At 47.5% G+C, this 15,172-nt stretch overlaps 1 protein-coding gene across 23 annotated transcripts in view; it reads left to right on the top strand.

The window, feature by feature from the left end:
- Positions 1–15,172, top strand: part of LOC551071 (bromodomain adjacent to zinc finger domain protein 2B) — a 139,081-nt gene that overhangs the window by 52,338 nt on the left and 71,571 nt on the right. Inside the window, exon 1 of one of the 23 annotated variants that reach the window (XM_026445667.1) lies at positions 8,290–9,236. The exons of the other annotated variants lie outside the window; for them this stretch is intronic. The gene's annotated coding sequence lies outside the window, so the exon portion shown is untranslated. Of the gene's footprint in view, positions 1–8,289; positions 9,237–15,172 lie in introns of those variants that run through there. 23 annotated transcript variants of the gene reach the window in all.

Here is a 15,172-nt window from a genome sequence, read left to right as displayed (position 1 = left end):
TTATTTATTTATTAATCGCGAGATTCGCTGACAAATATTTCGAATTTGAAGATTCTTCGAAAGTAAATTTATACGAAAGATAATTCTTAACCAGTTCAAGGATCGATCTTATTTCTTTTTGTCACATTTAAAAAACAGTTTCAGTTTATCGAATTATCGAAGAAAGAAAGACGAAAGATAAGACTGGTGTACGAGAAATACCTCGTACTCTCGAAGATGTTTCCCGATCGCGACAGGTGCGATCCGCCGATAAAACCGAAATTTATTCCTCCGAACGATTGTTTATGGATTAAGAGGGGAGGATAATACGCGAATTTACGCCGCTTCGCGTGGCACACGCAGCGTGAAATACACACGGAATGGAGTACACGGGGAATAACAGGGATTTTTATAGGCGTCGATGTTGTGTGTCGCTGCGGGAGAGAATGTATCGCGTAATTGCAAACGTACGAACATTTACGTTTGTTTAATTTGTTTATCCGACGCCGATGACAACAGGTGTACGCGCACAAATCGTGCAAGTGATTTATATATAAGTTGTACAAATAGCAAAACGCGTACGAAGAGTTAGCTGGAGGGAGGGGAGGGAGGAGAAGGGAGAGAGGAAGAGAAGGAGAAGAAGGAGGAGGAGGAGGCTATACGCTTCGTATACGTAAATTTATTTAATATCGAATATATATATATGTTCCCAACGAATCTGCATATTAATATTTACCTTCGAAATCTGCGCTCACTCGACTGTTTTATTGCGAGCGGGCATTAATAAACGGGCACGGAGTGTTCAAGAATTTAGAGAAACCACCCTCCATCACCGTCACCCCTTTCGGTAATGGAGATATCCGTGATTCGAAGTGGATCGATTGGAGAGAGGGGGGGTTGGTGTACGTTTTCATTGTCGCGCGTTTTCTGCAAAATATCGCGCGGTAAATATTTTGCATTTCATCCCTTTATCTCTCTCTCTCTCTCTCTCTCTTCTCCGTATACCATCGTTTTTTCCTCGCGTTGTTTTTCGTTGCTTCAAATTAAGCGCCGCACCGGCGTGTATTCGCGTTCTTCCACTCGCTCGCTCGATCGCGGGGAAAAAAATCGGAGGAAAAATCGTGAAAAAGGGGAGGGGAGGAGAAAGAGAGGTACGCCACCCTCCTCGAGCTTCGAGAGAGAGAGAACGATCCTTCTCTCGTCGTTGTTTCCCCTCTTGTCGCACCTCCCACGTGTTGAGTCACGCTTCATATAATTAAACGAGGCGAGAGAGAGAGAGAGAGAGAGAGAGAGAGGAGAGGAAAAAATTAACAGGAAGACGAGAAGCAAAAGAAAGTAGCATAAGAGAGAGAGAGAGAGAGAGGGAAAAAAGAGAAATAATTCTTTAAGTGTGCTACGTTTAAAAGAGTGGAAGCTATGATACTCGAAGGAGCACAAACGAGAATTATGCGGAAATTCCCTCGTCGTTCTCTCTCTATCTCTCTCTCTCTCACGCGTTATTAACCGTTTCTTTCGACCGTTGGTGGACGCGAAGACGCAAGAAGATAAGACGAGATTCGGTTAGAAAAGGATCGGGCGGAAGTGACGGGTCTCGATTTTTCTTTTTCTTTTTTTTTCTTTTTCCATCGATGGGTTCTTTCCGCTATGCTCGTTTCGAGAAGACAGCGGTTACGACTCGGTTCGACGAGTCCGCGTTACGCCTCGTGATCACCTCTCGACGACAACTATGGCGACGACGACGACGACGACGAAAGACGACGAAGAGGAGAAGGACTACGGGTGATAGCGAGAGGGGGAGAATGAGAGAGGGAGAGAGGACGAGAGGACGAGCCGTTGTGAATGGTGGCTTTCAGCCTCGGTAATCGATTCGCGGCCAGAAAAAGAATAGAAAAGAAAATGGGACCGGCGCTTTAATCGCCCTCTCCCATTTTCTTTGTACGCTCTCCCCCCCTCCCTCGAGCACCGTCACCCTCTTCAACTTGAAATAATAACTCTTCGACCATGGAACCTCCACTTTCTCCCTCTCTCTCTCTCTCATTGCCTCCGATCGACGAGGTGTCTCTCGGTCTCGTTGAATTAATACGCTTTATCGATGCTTCTCTCTCTGTCTTTCGTTTCGTTGGAACGCAGATTGAACGAGGATTACGAGGAATTTCTTGATTATATATCGTCGCGCGCGGAGGAAAACTCATTGATTTCCCTTTGGAAGGGAAGAGTCGATAAAAATCCAACGCGTAATTTTATCAAGACAAACGTATAAAAAACGATTACGAGGGAGCAGGAGAAACTCTTATAAATACGCCGCGTCCAAATATTCGAATCCTGTTACATGGAAAAGCCATATGGCATTCCACGAGCATAAGCAATCCTCGCGCGCGCGCGCCACACAGAATGGAATAAATTACCTCGCTCAAAACTCGAAACTCGCTCTCCTCATTCACCGCACGTATTACTCAGCCTCTCCTCTCCTCTCCTCTCCTCTCCTCCTCCCATCCGAATCCCCCCACTTTCGAACCGTCCACTAGATATATACGGATGACTCCGTTCCTGGAAGTTCAGCAACTTATCGATTCCCGCCGGCTAAGTACGTGGGCGACTCGGACTCGGTTGTTTCACCGCTTTCCGCGTATCAGCTACTCGATCCACGCTCTCTATAATACACCTCTACCTCCCCCTCCTTCTCCTTCCCTCCCCTCCCACACGAGGCGCGTACGCGCGCACACGAACACGCAGATATCTCCGCGAGGCATTGTGCAACCGCGTAATTATTCAAAGGCATCGAAGGCGCGATCGAGTCGATTTCGACGTCGGCCGACAATTACGAGGGGACGATCGATTTCCTCCTCCTCCGAATCGAGGAGATATCTCGAGAAAATCGTCCTGGACTCCGATTTTAAAGGGGTATGACGTCAGTGATCCGGCGTGGGCTGCGACCTCTCACTCCCTCCCTCTCTCTTCGTCTGAACGTTTCCGTTCGATCAGAGGACTGGCAAAGGCAGCTGTCGCCTTTCCGCGCAACAACGATCTTTCCTCTCCAACATTTCTCGCGCGAGTCGTACCGATTCCCCAATTCTCGGAGGAGAGAAGGGGAGCGCGCGCGTGCGACGAAATTTTAATCGCGAAAAGGAGGAGCGTGGGAAGAGCGGAGGATTTTCGAAGGAATTGGAAGAGAAACGGCAAGTGGAGAGATGCGTGTTGGAATCGACGTCCACGTTCCCATCGAGAACGCCGCTCTGAAATCCGATCGGATGGATGCAGCTTCGTGGAACAACGATCCCTCCGCGAATTCCTACGCAGCCTCGTAATCTAAAATCTAATTCAAACGTCTTCCACTTGTCCTCCGACAGTTATACGATGTTTAATCAATTATCCAAAATTATCCAACTCTCTCTCTCTCTTTCTCTCCTTTCCCTCGTCCCGAAAAAATTCCAAACTCGATCCTCGTCTACTCACGCTCCCCAAAAGAAACCTCTAAAAACGACGACGCGGTGGGAGCACGGCACACAACATACAGAGAGAGAGAGAGAGAGAGTAGCCAGCGCAACGACGATTATCGATCCACGGTGGACGCGTTCACGTATTCCCGTGCAAAGTTCGCGCAGGATACTCCATCCGGGGCAAGCAGCCGTCTCTCTCTCTCTCGCTCCCCCTTCCCCTCTCCCTCTCTGGAACGAGTGCCGACTTCCGCGTTCGAAAGAGGACGAAGAAGAAGGAGAAGAAAGAGAGAGGAGGAGTAGAGAAGAGTAAGGGAGCGAGAAATGGCTCGCGCCCGTAATGAAACCGTGCCACCGTTTCCAACCGGCAAAAAACTGGCTCTCGCCCGTTGACGAGAGGTGCATGCTCGATGATGCACGGAATGCAAATCGCCTCTCGAGATCGATAATCGAAATCGACGAAAGAGGCGGCGGCTGCCCTCGTGGGCTTAAAATAAAGGAGGAATAGGATTTTTTTCCTTCGATGCTTCTTTTTCTCAGTCGCTTTTTTTTTTCGAATTCGAATTTCGAACACGAACGGGATGGACGATGTTACGGGTTTCTCGGATTCCTTGGCGGCGCGTCGTTGCGGCCTCTCGCGTGGAAAAGAAAGGGTGGAATTGCTGGAAACCCCTGGGTCGTGGCACAAAGTGGTACGCTACTTGCGCTACGTGTAAACGCCGCGCCGGCTTCGTGCCGTGCCTCGTCGTCGCTAATTCCCTCTTCCCGATTATCCTATCGATCGTGCACGCGCCATTTTTTAACTCGACGATTTCCCAAGATCGGGTGGAAATATATGATTAATCGAGAGATAAAAATTCGAGAGAATTGCTTTGAAGAAACGGAATGGAAGAGAGAGAGAGAGAGAAAAATTGGCGCGAACGCTTTTATCAATTCAACGAGGAAATTGGAGAAGGAAAGAAAGGAGTGTTTATTGAAACGAGGGATCGTTGATTTCCCAATTCTCTTGAGAGAAATTCTCCTTGTTCCGTTCGTAAAATAATACGCGTCGTCGAGGAGTAAGAAACGTTCGGCCTCGAATTCGGAAGAAAAGAGGGGGGGCGTACGATTTTTGGCTCGGCGCTCGAACGGGGAAAAAGGCTTTCTCGCGTGTCGCGCACGCCACCACTTTTGGCAACCGAAAAACCGTCTCGCTATCGACCGGAGCTGTTCGATATTTGGGACGAGGCTGACCGCTTGCTGCCAAATTTTTTTCTCCCCCTGCCCCCTGTTCGTAAATTTCCGGGTGAACGCCGGCAAACACGATCGCCTCCTCCCTCCCTCCACTTTTTTCGAAAGATCGCCTCCTCTTCCCTCCGTTACATCGAACGGAGACGTCCTTTCCTCTTCCTCCAATATATTCTTTCTTCTCTACCTACGATATTCCGTATTTTTTAAACACATGCATACGTTACGAAAAAGTCATTCGAATTTTCTTTGCCTTATTTCTTTCGTACGATTCTCGTTTCGATTTCGTATATCGAATTTTTACGGATTATGAGATTAAATTTTGATTTTATGCATACCATATGTATCTTATCCGTTGTTTCTGATTAATAAATAATATTTATCACGCGGAGGAATTACAATCCACGCATCACTCTACCCAAAATTTCGACTCCCTCCTCGCCTATACACGGAAATACGTAATACAGAGAAACAGAGAGAAACTTTTCAACTCGACGAAAAAAGGAAAAAAAAAAGTTTCCGACCGTTAAAGTTATTCCCTATCGTTGCGAGATAAAGATTCGCGATATATCCGAAACGTCCTCCCTACTCCTCTCTCTCCCCCCACCCATCGCCTCCCGAATCGCCTTAGGTGGCCCACCGCAGCTCCCCGCCCGCCCTCTCTCACCGACTCTATCCTCCACGGCAAAAATGGATTCCCGCTGCCGAAGTTTCGACAGCGTGTGCAACGTTTCTCGCAAACGTTGGGGGAAGGAAGGAGGAGGAGGAGGAGGGAGTTATCGATCGGCCGCGCTATACGAACCCTTCTAACTTATTTAAGGTATCTCGATTCCCCATCGATGTTCCCTATTCTATTCGCGGCGCCGAGCCGCGAATACTATCTGTCCGGCCGCGGTAGAAATAGAATGCCGGTTGAATGGCATTTGACGGTCCCTCTAATCGAGTGGAAATTCCGAATTAGAACGTTGGATCGACAAGGAGGGAGAGGGGGGGAGGCAACGGTTTGCCCATTAGCCGAGCTTTTATACCGACCGAGCTCTCCGTCGTTTAGACCCGACGATCGACGACGCGTTTTGAATGATTAACGAGTCGACCGAACGCCGCTTCCTTTGCCCGCCGATTAAATACTTGCCCGCCGATCTTGCTCCTCTCCCCTCCCCTCCCAACGGTGTGTTCCTCGCGAGAGACGCTCCGTCGGAGAGGATTACGGAAGGAAGGGAGGGGGAGAGAGGAGAAGGGAGAAGGCTGATCGATTGTTCGGGATGCGAGATCGTTACGTAAGGGGCGGAGGGGAAGAGCGGAGAGGAGAGAAGAGAGTTTTCACGGTGAGAAATTATTTTCGGATCCGTGGACGTTCTCTTATCCTCGGTGCCGAGATCGCGCGCCTTCTTTTCGATTTTTCGAACGATAGATGCCAGGGAAGGAATGGAAAGTCTCCTTTCGAGTTTTTCTTCGACTAATTTTTATCACTATCGCAAGGGCGAATATCCAAGAAGCGAGCTTTCGAATTTGATGCACTCGAAATTCTTAAATAATAATAAAATTCCAATTCGATTTCTAAATCTATCGAGAATTCGAACAAGAATGTCTTTCGAGATTTTCATCGGTTATCGTTTGAAGATGATATATATAATAGCGAGGTAAATGATATGCTAACGAGTTTATACGAAACGAGATACAGATAGGTTAAGCTACGAGGCGGGATGAGGGTGTGTGACCACGATGTTGTTATTCGGCTATAAATCTAATCTGAACGGGGTGCGCGGTTAAAGGGTAATTAAACGAGGGTATAGGTGGGAACATTAGGAAAATTGACGACGTATGAGGGGGTAAGAAACGGGAGTGGAGAAAAGGGAGGAACGCGTTTCTGTTTCCTCCAAGTTTGCATAATTTCGCTTCTCAAGGACGGGATCGACCGTGCGTATTCCACCAAACTTTCCGCGCTATTTATAAGAATCGTGTAACTCGTTCCAGCTTTCCCGATAATTCGAGATGAAAAAAATCATTCATCGATTAAAATTTACAATCCGAGTTACGATTTTCTTTTTCTCTCACGATTTAACGTGATATCACTGTAATGATATCTCCAATCTCCAAAACTTGATGAATTTTAACTTTTTATTTCTTAGCATCGGATGATCAATAATTACGGAGGAAGAAAGGAGGCCGATGGTGAATGGAGATGGTATAAGATTAAAATTGGAATAAATACGAAATAATTCTTTCCTCTGTCATCGATCGCTCATCGATAATACGTTGGAGCCTAATTGTTTTGTTTTACAAACACGGCCGAGCAACAATGGTCGGGCTAATTAAGCCTAATTACCAAGCCCATTAATTAATTCCTCGGTCTCTCACCCGAGGATAACAAATAGGTTTCCACCATATTTTCTTCCCTTCCTCAATTTCGAGTGCACGAGACGAAAAGGATTTTTCGAATCGTTCCTCCCCCCTCTCTTTGGTGGTCATCGATTCCAGACGAAACACGAATAACGAGTTTGGCTGAATTTTTGCTGGCACGCGGTCCGGTGCCGGCCTCATTATCGAGGATTGACACACTTCCTTCCTCGCGAAGAAGTGGGTGACTTTAAAGGAGAGTCGCGTTCCTCGTAGTTGGCGGCGATAACTCGAAAAGAAAATTTTCGAATTTTTACGCGCGATAAAAAAGCGAATTCGTTTCTTTTATCGCGATCGAATGGAATTCCGGTTCGCTCGATATAATTCTTTGTATCGGCGTTATAAATAGCGTGTGAATTAAACGTATCGGACGGGAAACAGTTTCGATTGATATTATAAGCGTCGGTTCACCTCGGTTCAAAGTCAAACAAGTATTATTTCCCCCCTATTCTTCCTTCGAGATACGCTCCTTGGAAACGAAAATTTTGAATCCGTTGTTAATCGGTTAATATTTACGCTGATACGATAATCTATCGTCAATTTAGGTTTACATATATATATATATATATATATATTTATCTCGAATTCGTCGAATTCGTTCCTCCGCGCTCCTCGTGTTTCCGAGGAGCCGCCGCGAGATACCGACCGATGAGCACGACCCGTCTATACAAACAATAACAAGCTTTCTAACCGAATACTTTGCTCGATAAGCAAAGTAGTTTTACTACGTATACAAATAGTGGCGATCTTTCCTTCTCGAGAAATATTCTTTTCCTCGGTGTTCGAAAATCGATCGTTCGTTCTTTCCTTCCTCGTCGATCATCGAACAAGAGAGAGAAGAAGAAACGAAGTTAAAGGAACGCGAATATTCTTCGCGAAGGAATAAACGAAAGAAAGAAAGAAACGAAACGAAACGAAGCGAAGCGAAACGACGACGAGGCGAGACGAGGAGAGAAAAGAGAAGAAAGGGAAGCGACTACACTCTATCGATTACCACCACGCGTACACACACCGTCCGTGTGTACGAGAGGGAGAGGAGGGGGGAACGAGAAGAGACACCAAAAGTGACGAGCACGCCGGCTAAACGTTACCCAATGGAGGCAGATCGATCTTTTCTTCTACCGGTTCCGCTCCCCCCCCCCCTCTCTTTGGTCCCCCCCTCGGTCCCGCCACTATTCCATAGCTCTCTGTTCCCTCTGTGTAATTCGTATTCCACGGCAGTTGTATCCCGGATCGCCTGCAGCTCGAGTCGTTGTCGTCCCGCCGTTCCACGCCGGTATAGTTAGTCGATGATGTCGGACGACTGATGCGCCTCGGCGGAACCGTATCGACGCGTATCCGCGCGCGAGGGACGACGACACCCTACCACCACGTGTTCCTTCCATCCTCTTTTCCAATTTTCCATACGCTGGTCGGATGCACACGCCGATCGTGATCGTGATGGTAATGGTGCTTGCGTCGCCCGCGATGCTCCTCGTCGACGCGTCCTCCTCCTCCTCCTCCTCGTTCTTGCCACGTCTCTCGTACTACTACCACTATTACCGCCACTACCACCACCACTACTCCTCGTCGCGTAACAATCCTCGTGGTGTATCGAGATGCGCCGCCGATGAGACACCGCGAGGCCTGGCAGGAGATGGGAAAACGGGCTTTGTTTCGACAACGTTCGCCGGACGGGCTTCCACGATACACGTATCGGCCGACAACTGTCGGATTATATAGATCTCGGGAGGGGAACGCGTGGACTTTGAAAGTTTGGTAGTCGAGCGAGAAGTGAGATATTCCATTCGTTGGAGAGAGAAAGAGAGTGCCCGTCCGTTTTATTTATTTTTCTTTCTTTCCCAGTTTCGGTGTTTGGTGTCGTTCGACGAATGGAAGGAACGTAGTTGGTAGAAGAATAATCGAGAGAGTGTCCCATGAATTTTTAATTTTTGGTGTTCAAAAGTGGCGTCGTTCGTACGTGCTTGAAACTGGTGGATCACGTGGTCTCGGTGGACACGAAAAGTGCGAAAAGTTGAATAACATCGAAGGCAAGTGCGAATCGAAGGATGTGTGTTTCGTTCCCGGGGATCGATTGAAAACGAGGGTTCGCGTTGAAGATGTTGGAGTTGGGTGACGAGGGTAAACTTGGCGGGACGTGGAAATTAGGGGAACGTTGCGAAATGTGATGTCGAAACCGATGTTCTCTCGGATTTACACGTACGTATATATATATATATATATATATCACACGTTCTTATCCACAAAATTCGTATACGTTATTTACGTGGCGTCTAAGAATAGATACGGTTAGCAGCGACTACGTTACGAGGAACCACGATTGTTGTGTACGTGTGTCGCGTTATCATCGGCCATACACGCAACGTACATCCATTTTACAAGGCTCTTCCTCTTTATGATTCGCCTCGACACCACCACGGTTTCCTGCCAACGGTGTCCAAATATACACGGACGAAAACAATCTAACGTGGCAACGATAACGTGGACAGACGTGGGAAAGATACGATTTATCTGAATCGTCGATAAGGAATCGCCGCTAGACACCGTGTCTCGTTTCTCGCCTCGACTTTTCATTTTTTTTTTTTTTTTCCTTTTTTTAAACATCTACGTTTCTACGCGAAGAATTGTAATGTTCGATTTTATTCTTTTCTAGAAATTCAGTTAAAATTAGATTGGGGAGGGATATATTTTTGAATTATTATTATTATTATTTTGTATGCTGTTTAACTTAACTCGCTTAATTTCTTATTATAGAAGAAAGGAAGGAAGGAAGATGTTTCGATTTAACTCAAAAACTATTATTCCCCCAATGAAACCGCATCTTCGTCTCACTTATTTTTTTTTGTAAATCGGCAACTTTTACTCCTCTCGATACAATTATCTCCTCGCTCTATCGGAATCGTTTTCTTTACCTAATCTTCTTGCACCGTTTAAAACTATCTTACACCCCGATAAAACCCAGTTTACCGACTTCCCCTTCCTAAGCAAGAAGACCTCTTCCTCCTATAGAGTAACGAGTAAATATTACGCGAGAGAAAGAGAGGGACGATCCGAGTGAAGGAAGAGAAAAGGAAGGGCGAGAAATGATCGATCTGGAACCGCATTCCACGTGTGTTTGGTGAAGAGAGAGAGAGAGAGAGATCGAACGTGTGTGCGTGCGTGTGTGGTTCGAATTGGCCGCGGTGCAACTGCATCCGCGAAGGGTGAGGCGGAAGGCACGCATATTTTCGAGCGTGACGCACCTTGGACGCTGGGCTTGGCTCGGCGGCCGAGAGTGGGGGGGGAGAGAGGGAGAGATATCGGTCGGTCCGCTTTTGTGCACGCGCGGCGTAAAGCAGCGTTCACAACGAGGAGAGGAGACACTGTTCGCGCGGATCTGGTTCGTCTGGTTCTTCGGGCGCGTTCGAAAACACGGCGGGGAACGAAGGAGAAGTTGGTCGCCTCGTATCGGATTAGGTCGTTAACTTGAGAGAGTAATGGGTTGGCCGAGGAGGGTTAATGGTCGGTCGGCCTGATCAACGCCGATCGTCTCTCGAGGACGCCTCTCTCTCCTCCGAGTTTCGGATCGGTTGATAGAAACCGATTCCAATTTTTTTTAACTCTCTTCTTCTTCTTCTTGTTCGGCCGCGCGTGTAAATGTGAAACGGGTGAAATGGAACAACAGAACAGGAGTAACGACTGCTGTTGCAACGCAGAAATAATATTTTGGAAATTCTAATCTGAAGAATCGAGTTGGATAAAATATAGGGGAGAGCCAATATAATAAATTTCGTCTTGTTTCAATTCAAAATTCCAGCTTTACGAATCCCTTTGTTGAATGGAAGGAAAGAGTAACGATGCTGTTGCGACTCGAGAACAATATTCTGAAAATACGATCTAAATGACGATGAATCGAACGTTTAACGTACCGAGAAGTAGTTAATAAATTTTAATCTCAATTTTTCTTATTACTTTTTTCTTCCTTTACCTGAAAATAAATAATTCGAGATCTTGGGTAGATCGATTCTCGTTACTGGAAATTCCATTTATATTTGTATCGATTCGTTAAATGGAAAGCGTTCTTTTTTCTTTTTTTTTTTCCCCTCCCCTCTCCCTCAGCAATCGTACGCGGTCGCAGATGCATAAATTTCGCGCGACAATGCCGGTCGGACAAGCATCGGTGTAGAAAACGAGCGTGATTCCGGTGTCGCGATAGCGAGCCGTGGCAAGCGGTTTAATTTTATTCATCGTACGTCGTAAGTCTCGTGGTGCTAGAGTCGCAAAAGCTGTGGCGTATCGGGGGCCTAAACGACGCGCCCGTCCATATTAGATGCGACTGCTAGGCGCCGTTAACGTCCAGGCAAACACGATCGCCTTTGAATTAACTATATCTCGTGTTATTACGCGATAAAACCCGTCCCATAATAAAATCCCACGTTTCTCGTGGGATAAAAGCTCTCGGATATCGGGTCTGGGACCAGGAATCAAAATTATCGTATCGAATACCATTCGAATAACGAATTTTCATTATTCCGCTGTAATCGAGAGCCTCGTTTTTCGGGGGAGAGAAGATAGCTTTGGTTCCAATCGTGACGCGATTGTTGTTTCGCTCGATCGGTAAAATTCTATTCTATACCGATCGAGTCTGCTTAATTCTCCGGAGAGAATTTCGTTTCCCCGAAATAAGAGGAGAGGAAAGGACACGCTCGGTTGCAAGAGTCGAGGAGGAGGAAGCGAGGAAGAGGAAGAAAAAGAAGAAGAAGGGGAAGGGGAAGGGGAAGGAGAAGGCGAGTGGAAAAATAGAGAAACAGGAAGGGCGTTGCAAAGGGACGGAGAAGGCGAGGGATAAAGGCGAAGCGGATACGCAGGACGCGTACGAACGGGCACACGCGCGCGGCTATACGCGCGTGTGTGGATAGCGTCCGCTCCTCCCTCTCTGTCTCCTTCTTGCTCATCCGTGGTAAGAGTAAGTACGCAGACAGGCGGAGAGCGCACGATTAACCGCCGGTTCGTTTTCTGCACTGGGAGACTCTTTATACGAGCACGCCGCTCCGCTAACTGGCAACCGGCTACGCTAGCTTAACCGCTTGGCCGAGGAGCTCCTCGCGTAGCCGCGAAAGAGACGGAGAAGGAAACGGACGGAGACGAGGAGCAGGGCCGTGCTTAAGCACCTTTAGTACCACCAGCCTCGCAATTTCCAAGGGGAATGCACTCGTTCCACGAGCCACGCTCGTTTTACGATACATCCAAGCCTTCTCCTTCTCTCTCTTCCGCCCTCCCCTCTTTTTACCTCGATACTCTCCTCTCCTCTCCTCTCCTCGTCCAACCGTGCTTCGAGGATCTCGCTCGAGGAGCTCGGATCGGTAATCAGAGCGGTGTAGATTACCGGTTGATCGTGAAAACGATCGATCGTGATCGAAAACTTGAATTTTTCCCTTCCCTTCTTCTTTCTATCGTACAGATTCCTCGTGGAAACACCGTTTAACGTTACGGCTATTTTTCCAATTCCTTATTTTTCCAAGAAACGAAGGAAACAAAGTCTTCCGTTCTCTGAAATTTATCTCTTTACTTGGTCACGCGTCCTCGCCAAGCCCCGCGATCATCATCCGTATAGCGGCCAACTATTTTCGACACGCGCGCGCGCTCGAATCCCAGGAGTCATTGGACGCGAAATCGCCTGTGGACGCGTCTCGAAGATCGCGAGAGCGCGGCGGCGATAATCGTCCCGATGCATTATCAGCGCGCGTTCCGTCCAGATGCAACGGGGTCAAAGACCCGAGGAGGACGCTTCGGGTCCAGTAACGTGTGCAAGTTCCAGGTGCACGTACGACTACTACCACGATCAACCACCACCACCGCCACAACCACGGCCGCCATAACCGATCCTACCACCACCAGCATCGCTATCGCGGGGAAATGGAGGACGAACCTCCTCGTCGTCGTCGTCGTCGTCGTCGTCGTTGTCGTCGTCGTGGTGAATATTCGCATCGCGCGAGATATCACCGATGCGCTCTGTCAAACTGCCACTCGCGTCGGGACGAGGAAAAACTATTTTCACCCTGCCTCGTCCCCAGCGATCGATACGCGCCTCCTTTCGCTCCACTCGACCCGCTGTATTTTTAATTCGTTCCACTAATTCGCCGCGAGGCTGTGCGCCGCTCGGAAAGGAAACGGCATGCGACGAGGATATACGACGATCGAAGTCGTATCCATTTTTCGGGGAAAATTATTATCGTCTATTCTAGAATCGTGTAAAATTAATTTTACGTTACGAGAAAATATGTATATAGTTATATCATGATTCTTGCGGGAGAAAGATATTTTATTCGAAAAATAAAAGACATCGGTGAAAGACGGGTTGATCGAATATTTCTACTGACAATTTTCGATTATATTAAAAATCATCTTGTTCCATTCACTGTTCGAGCGCGTGGTGGGAGGAGGGGTGTATCGAATTCGGTCGACCGTGTTATTTCGATGGAAATTTTCGGAGGGGAGGGAAAAAAAAAATCCCGGTTCGGAAGGAGACCCACTTCGGCCACCGTTTTTTAACAATTTTTTCCCCTATTTTTCTTTTTCGTCCTTTTTTTTCCTCCCCTCCTCTCTCTAGTCTCTCTCGACATATGTATTCGCGGTGCGTCGCGACGCTTCGACGCGGCGTTTCGCACACGTGGCGTCGATACACCTCGACATTTTTATGTAACCCGTCGTTTTCGCAGTTTCAGAATGCCAATCGCCGCCTCGTTTAATGGTTAAAAAAAACTCGCGTGCACGCGTCGAGAATCGTTTCGTTCTCCTTTTGATATCGACCATCGTCCCTTTACCGATTTACTCTTTGTTTACGGTGGGAGTGGGGGTGAATTCGGTGGAGATTCGCGCGGAGATGCGGATATTTATAAGTAGAATTTAGATCGGCGAAGGAGGGGAGAGGAGGGAGGAGGAAGAGAGGGAGAGAGAGAGAGTTGGAGGAGATCGGAGAGGGACGGATGGTTGGATTGGAACGGCTACTCGAATTTAATTTTAATAGGTATGATCGATTTTGGAAGCTTTGGATGCACGGGGAGGTGAGGGGGGTGGCTTTGAATTATTGGTTCGATGCATGGAGGGATTAATTTGCGAAGAAATATAGGTCGAGGATTGGGATAGACGTTCTCCTTCGTTTAGAGTTTAACTTTTAGAATTGAAATGATCAAAGTGATCGTCGAAATATACGTTCTTATATCGCAACATTGCGCTTTCCTCGAATCTCCACATCTCGAGCCGCCAATTCAATTTCGTCTCGAAATCTCTCGAAAACTCGCGAGCTCGTGCACAATTATACATCGATAATCTATAGTTCCATAGACACCGTAATTTTTTCAATCTATCTAGTTTACCTACTAGTCTAGAAATTCCAATAGCAATTGTATAAATTTTATTCGAATTTTTACGCTTCGTCGAATAACGCATCGACATTCATTAGTATCTACGTTCGTTCTATTGCAATCGCATAAATCTCGAAAAAAATCTTCAATTTGCCGACTCGCGTAAGAATATCGATTTCCATTACGATTTCATCGGATGATACAATATATAACTTAGCCAGTGTACCAATGACTCTCATGCACTCTCATCCATCATCAAAATCATTTCTCTCCGATCGATATCGCGTAAAAATTCGAAACCCTTCGATCCAAGTTCCGACGTAAGTCACCGATTGTCGATGCTCGAGCGTAAAAATTCTACGTAGCGATCGTCTCGAATCCGCTCTCGAATAAATTCGCCGAAATCGAATGACTCGCGTTTAAGAACGGCCTAGAACGTATCCGAGCGGACGGCGCGGCGTGTGGAGAGTATCGATCGGCGTGGAGCTCGCCACGGCCTCGAATTTCACGCGATAGCAAAGGCAGATACCGTATGCGGCGAAGGGAAACGCGGCTTCGCTCGCTTGGACGTGCTCAAAACGGCGTTTAGGAGCCTTAAACCCGGAGCAGAGCGAGCCCCACCCCGATATATCCAGTTTGCCGAACGCCGCTTGTTTTTGTTCGCGCGTTGCACGAACCGAAACCCCCTCGCTTGGTCACGCGCGCGTACGTGTGCACGTGTGTTCGTGTACGTGTGTATACGAGAGAGAGAGAGAGATGGGATGGAGCGAGCGCGAGCAAGGTTGGAGGACG

This window comes from Apis mellifera, linkage group LG1 (assembly GCF_003254395.2).
Source record: "Apis mellifera strain DH4 linkage group LG1, Amel_HAv3.1, whole genome shotgun sequence".
NCBI classification, from domain to species: domain Eukaryota; kingdom Metazoa; phylum Arthropoda; class Insecta; order Hymenoptera; family Apidae; genus Apis; species Apis mellifera.
The sequence above is the reverse complement of the archived record's forward strand: the minus strand, read 5'-3'. Positions and strand labels throughout refer to the sequence as shown.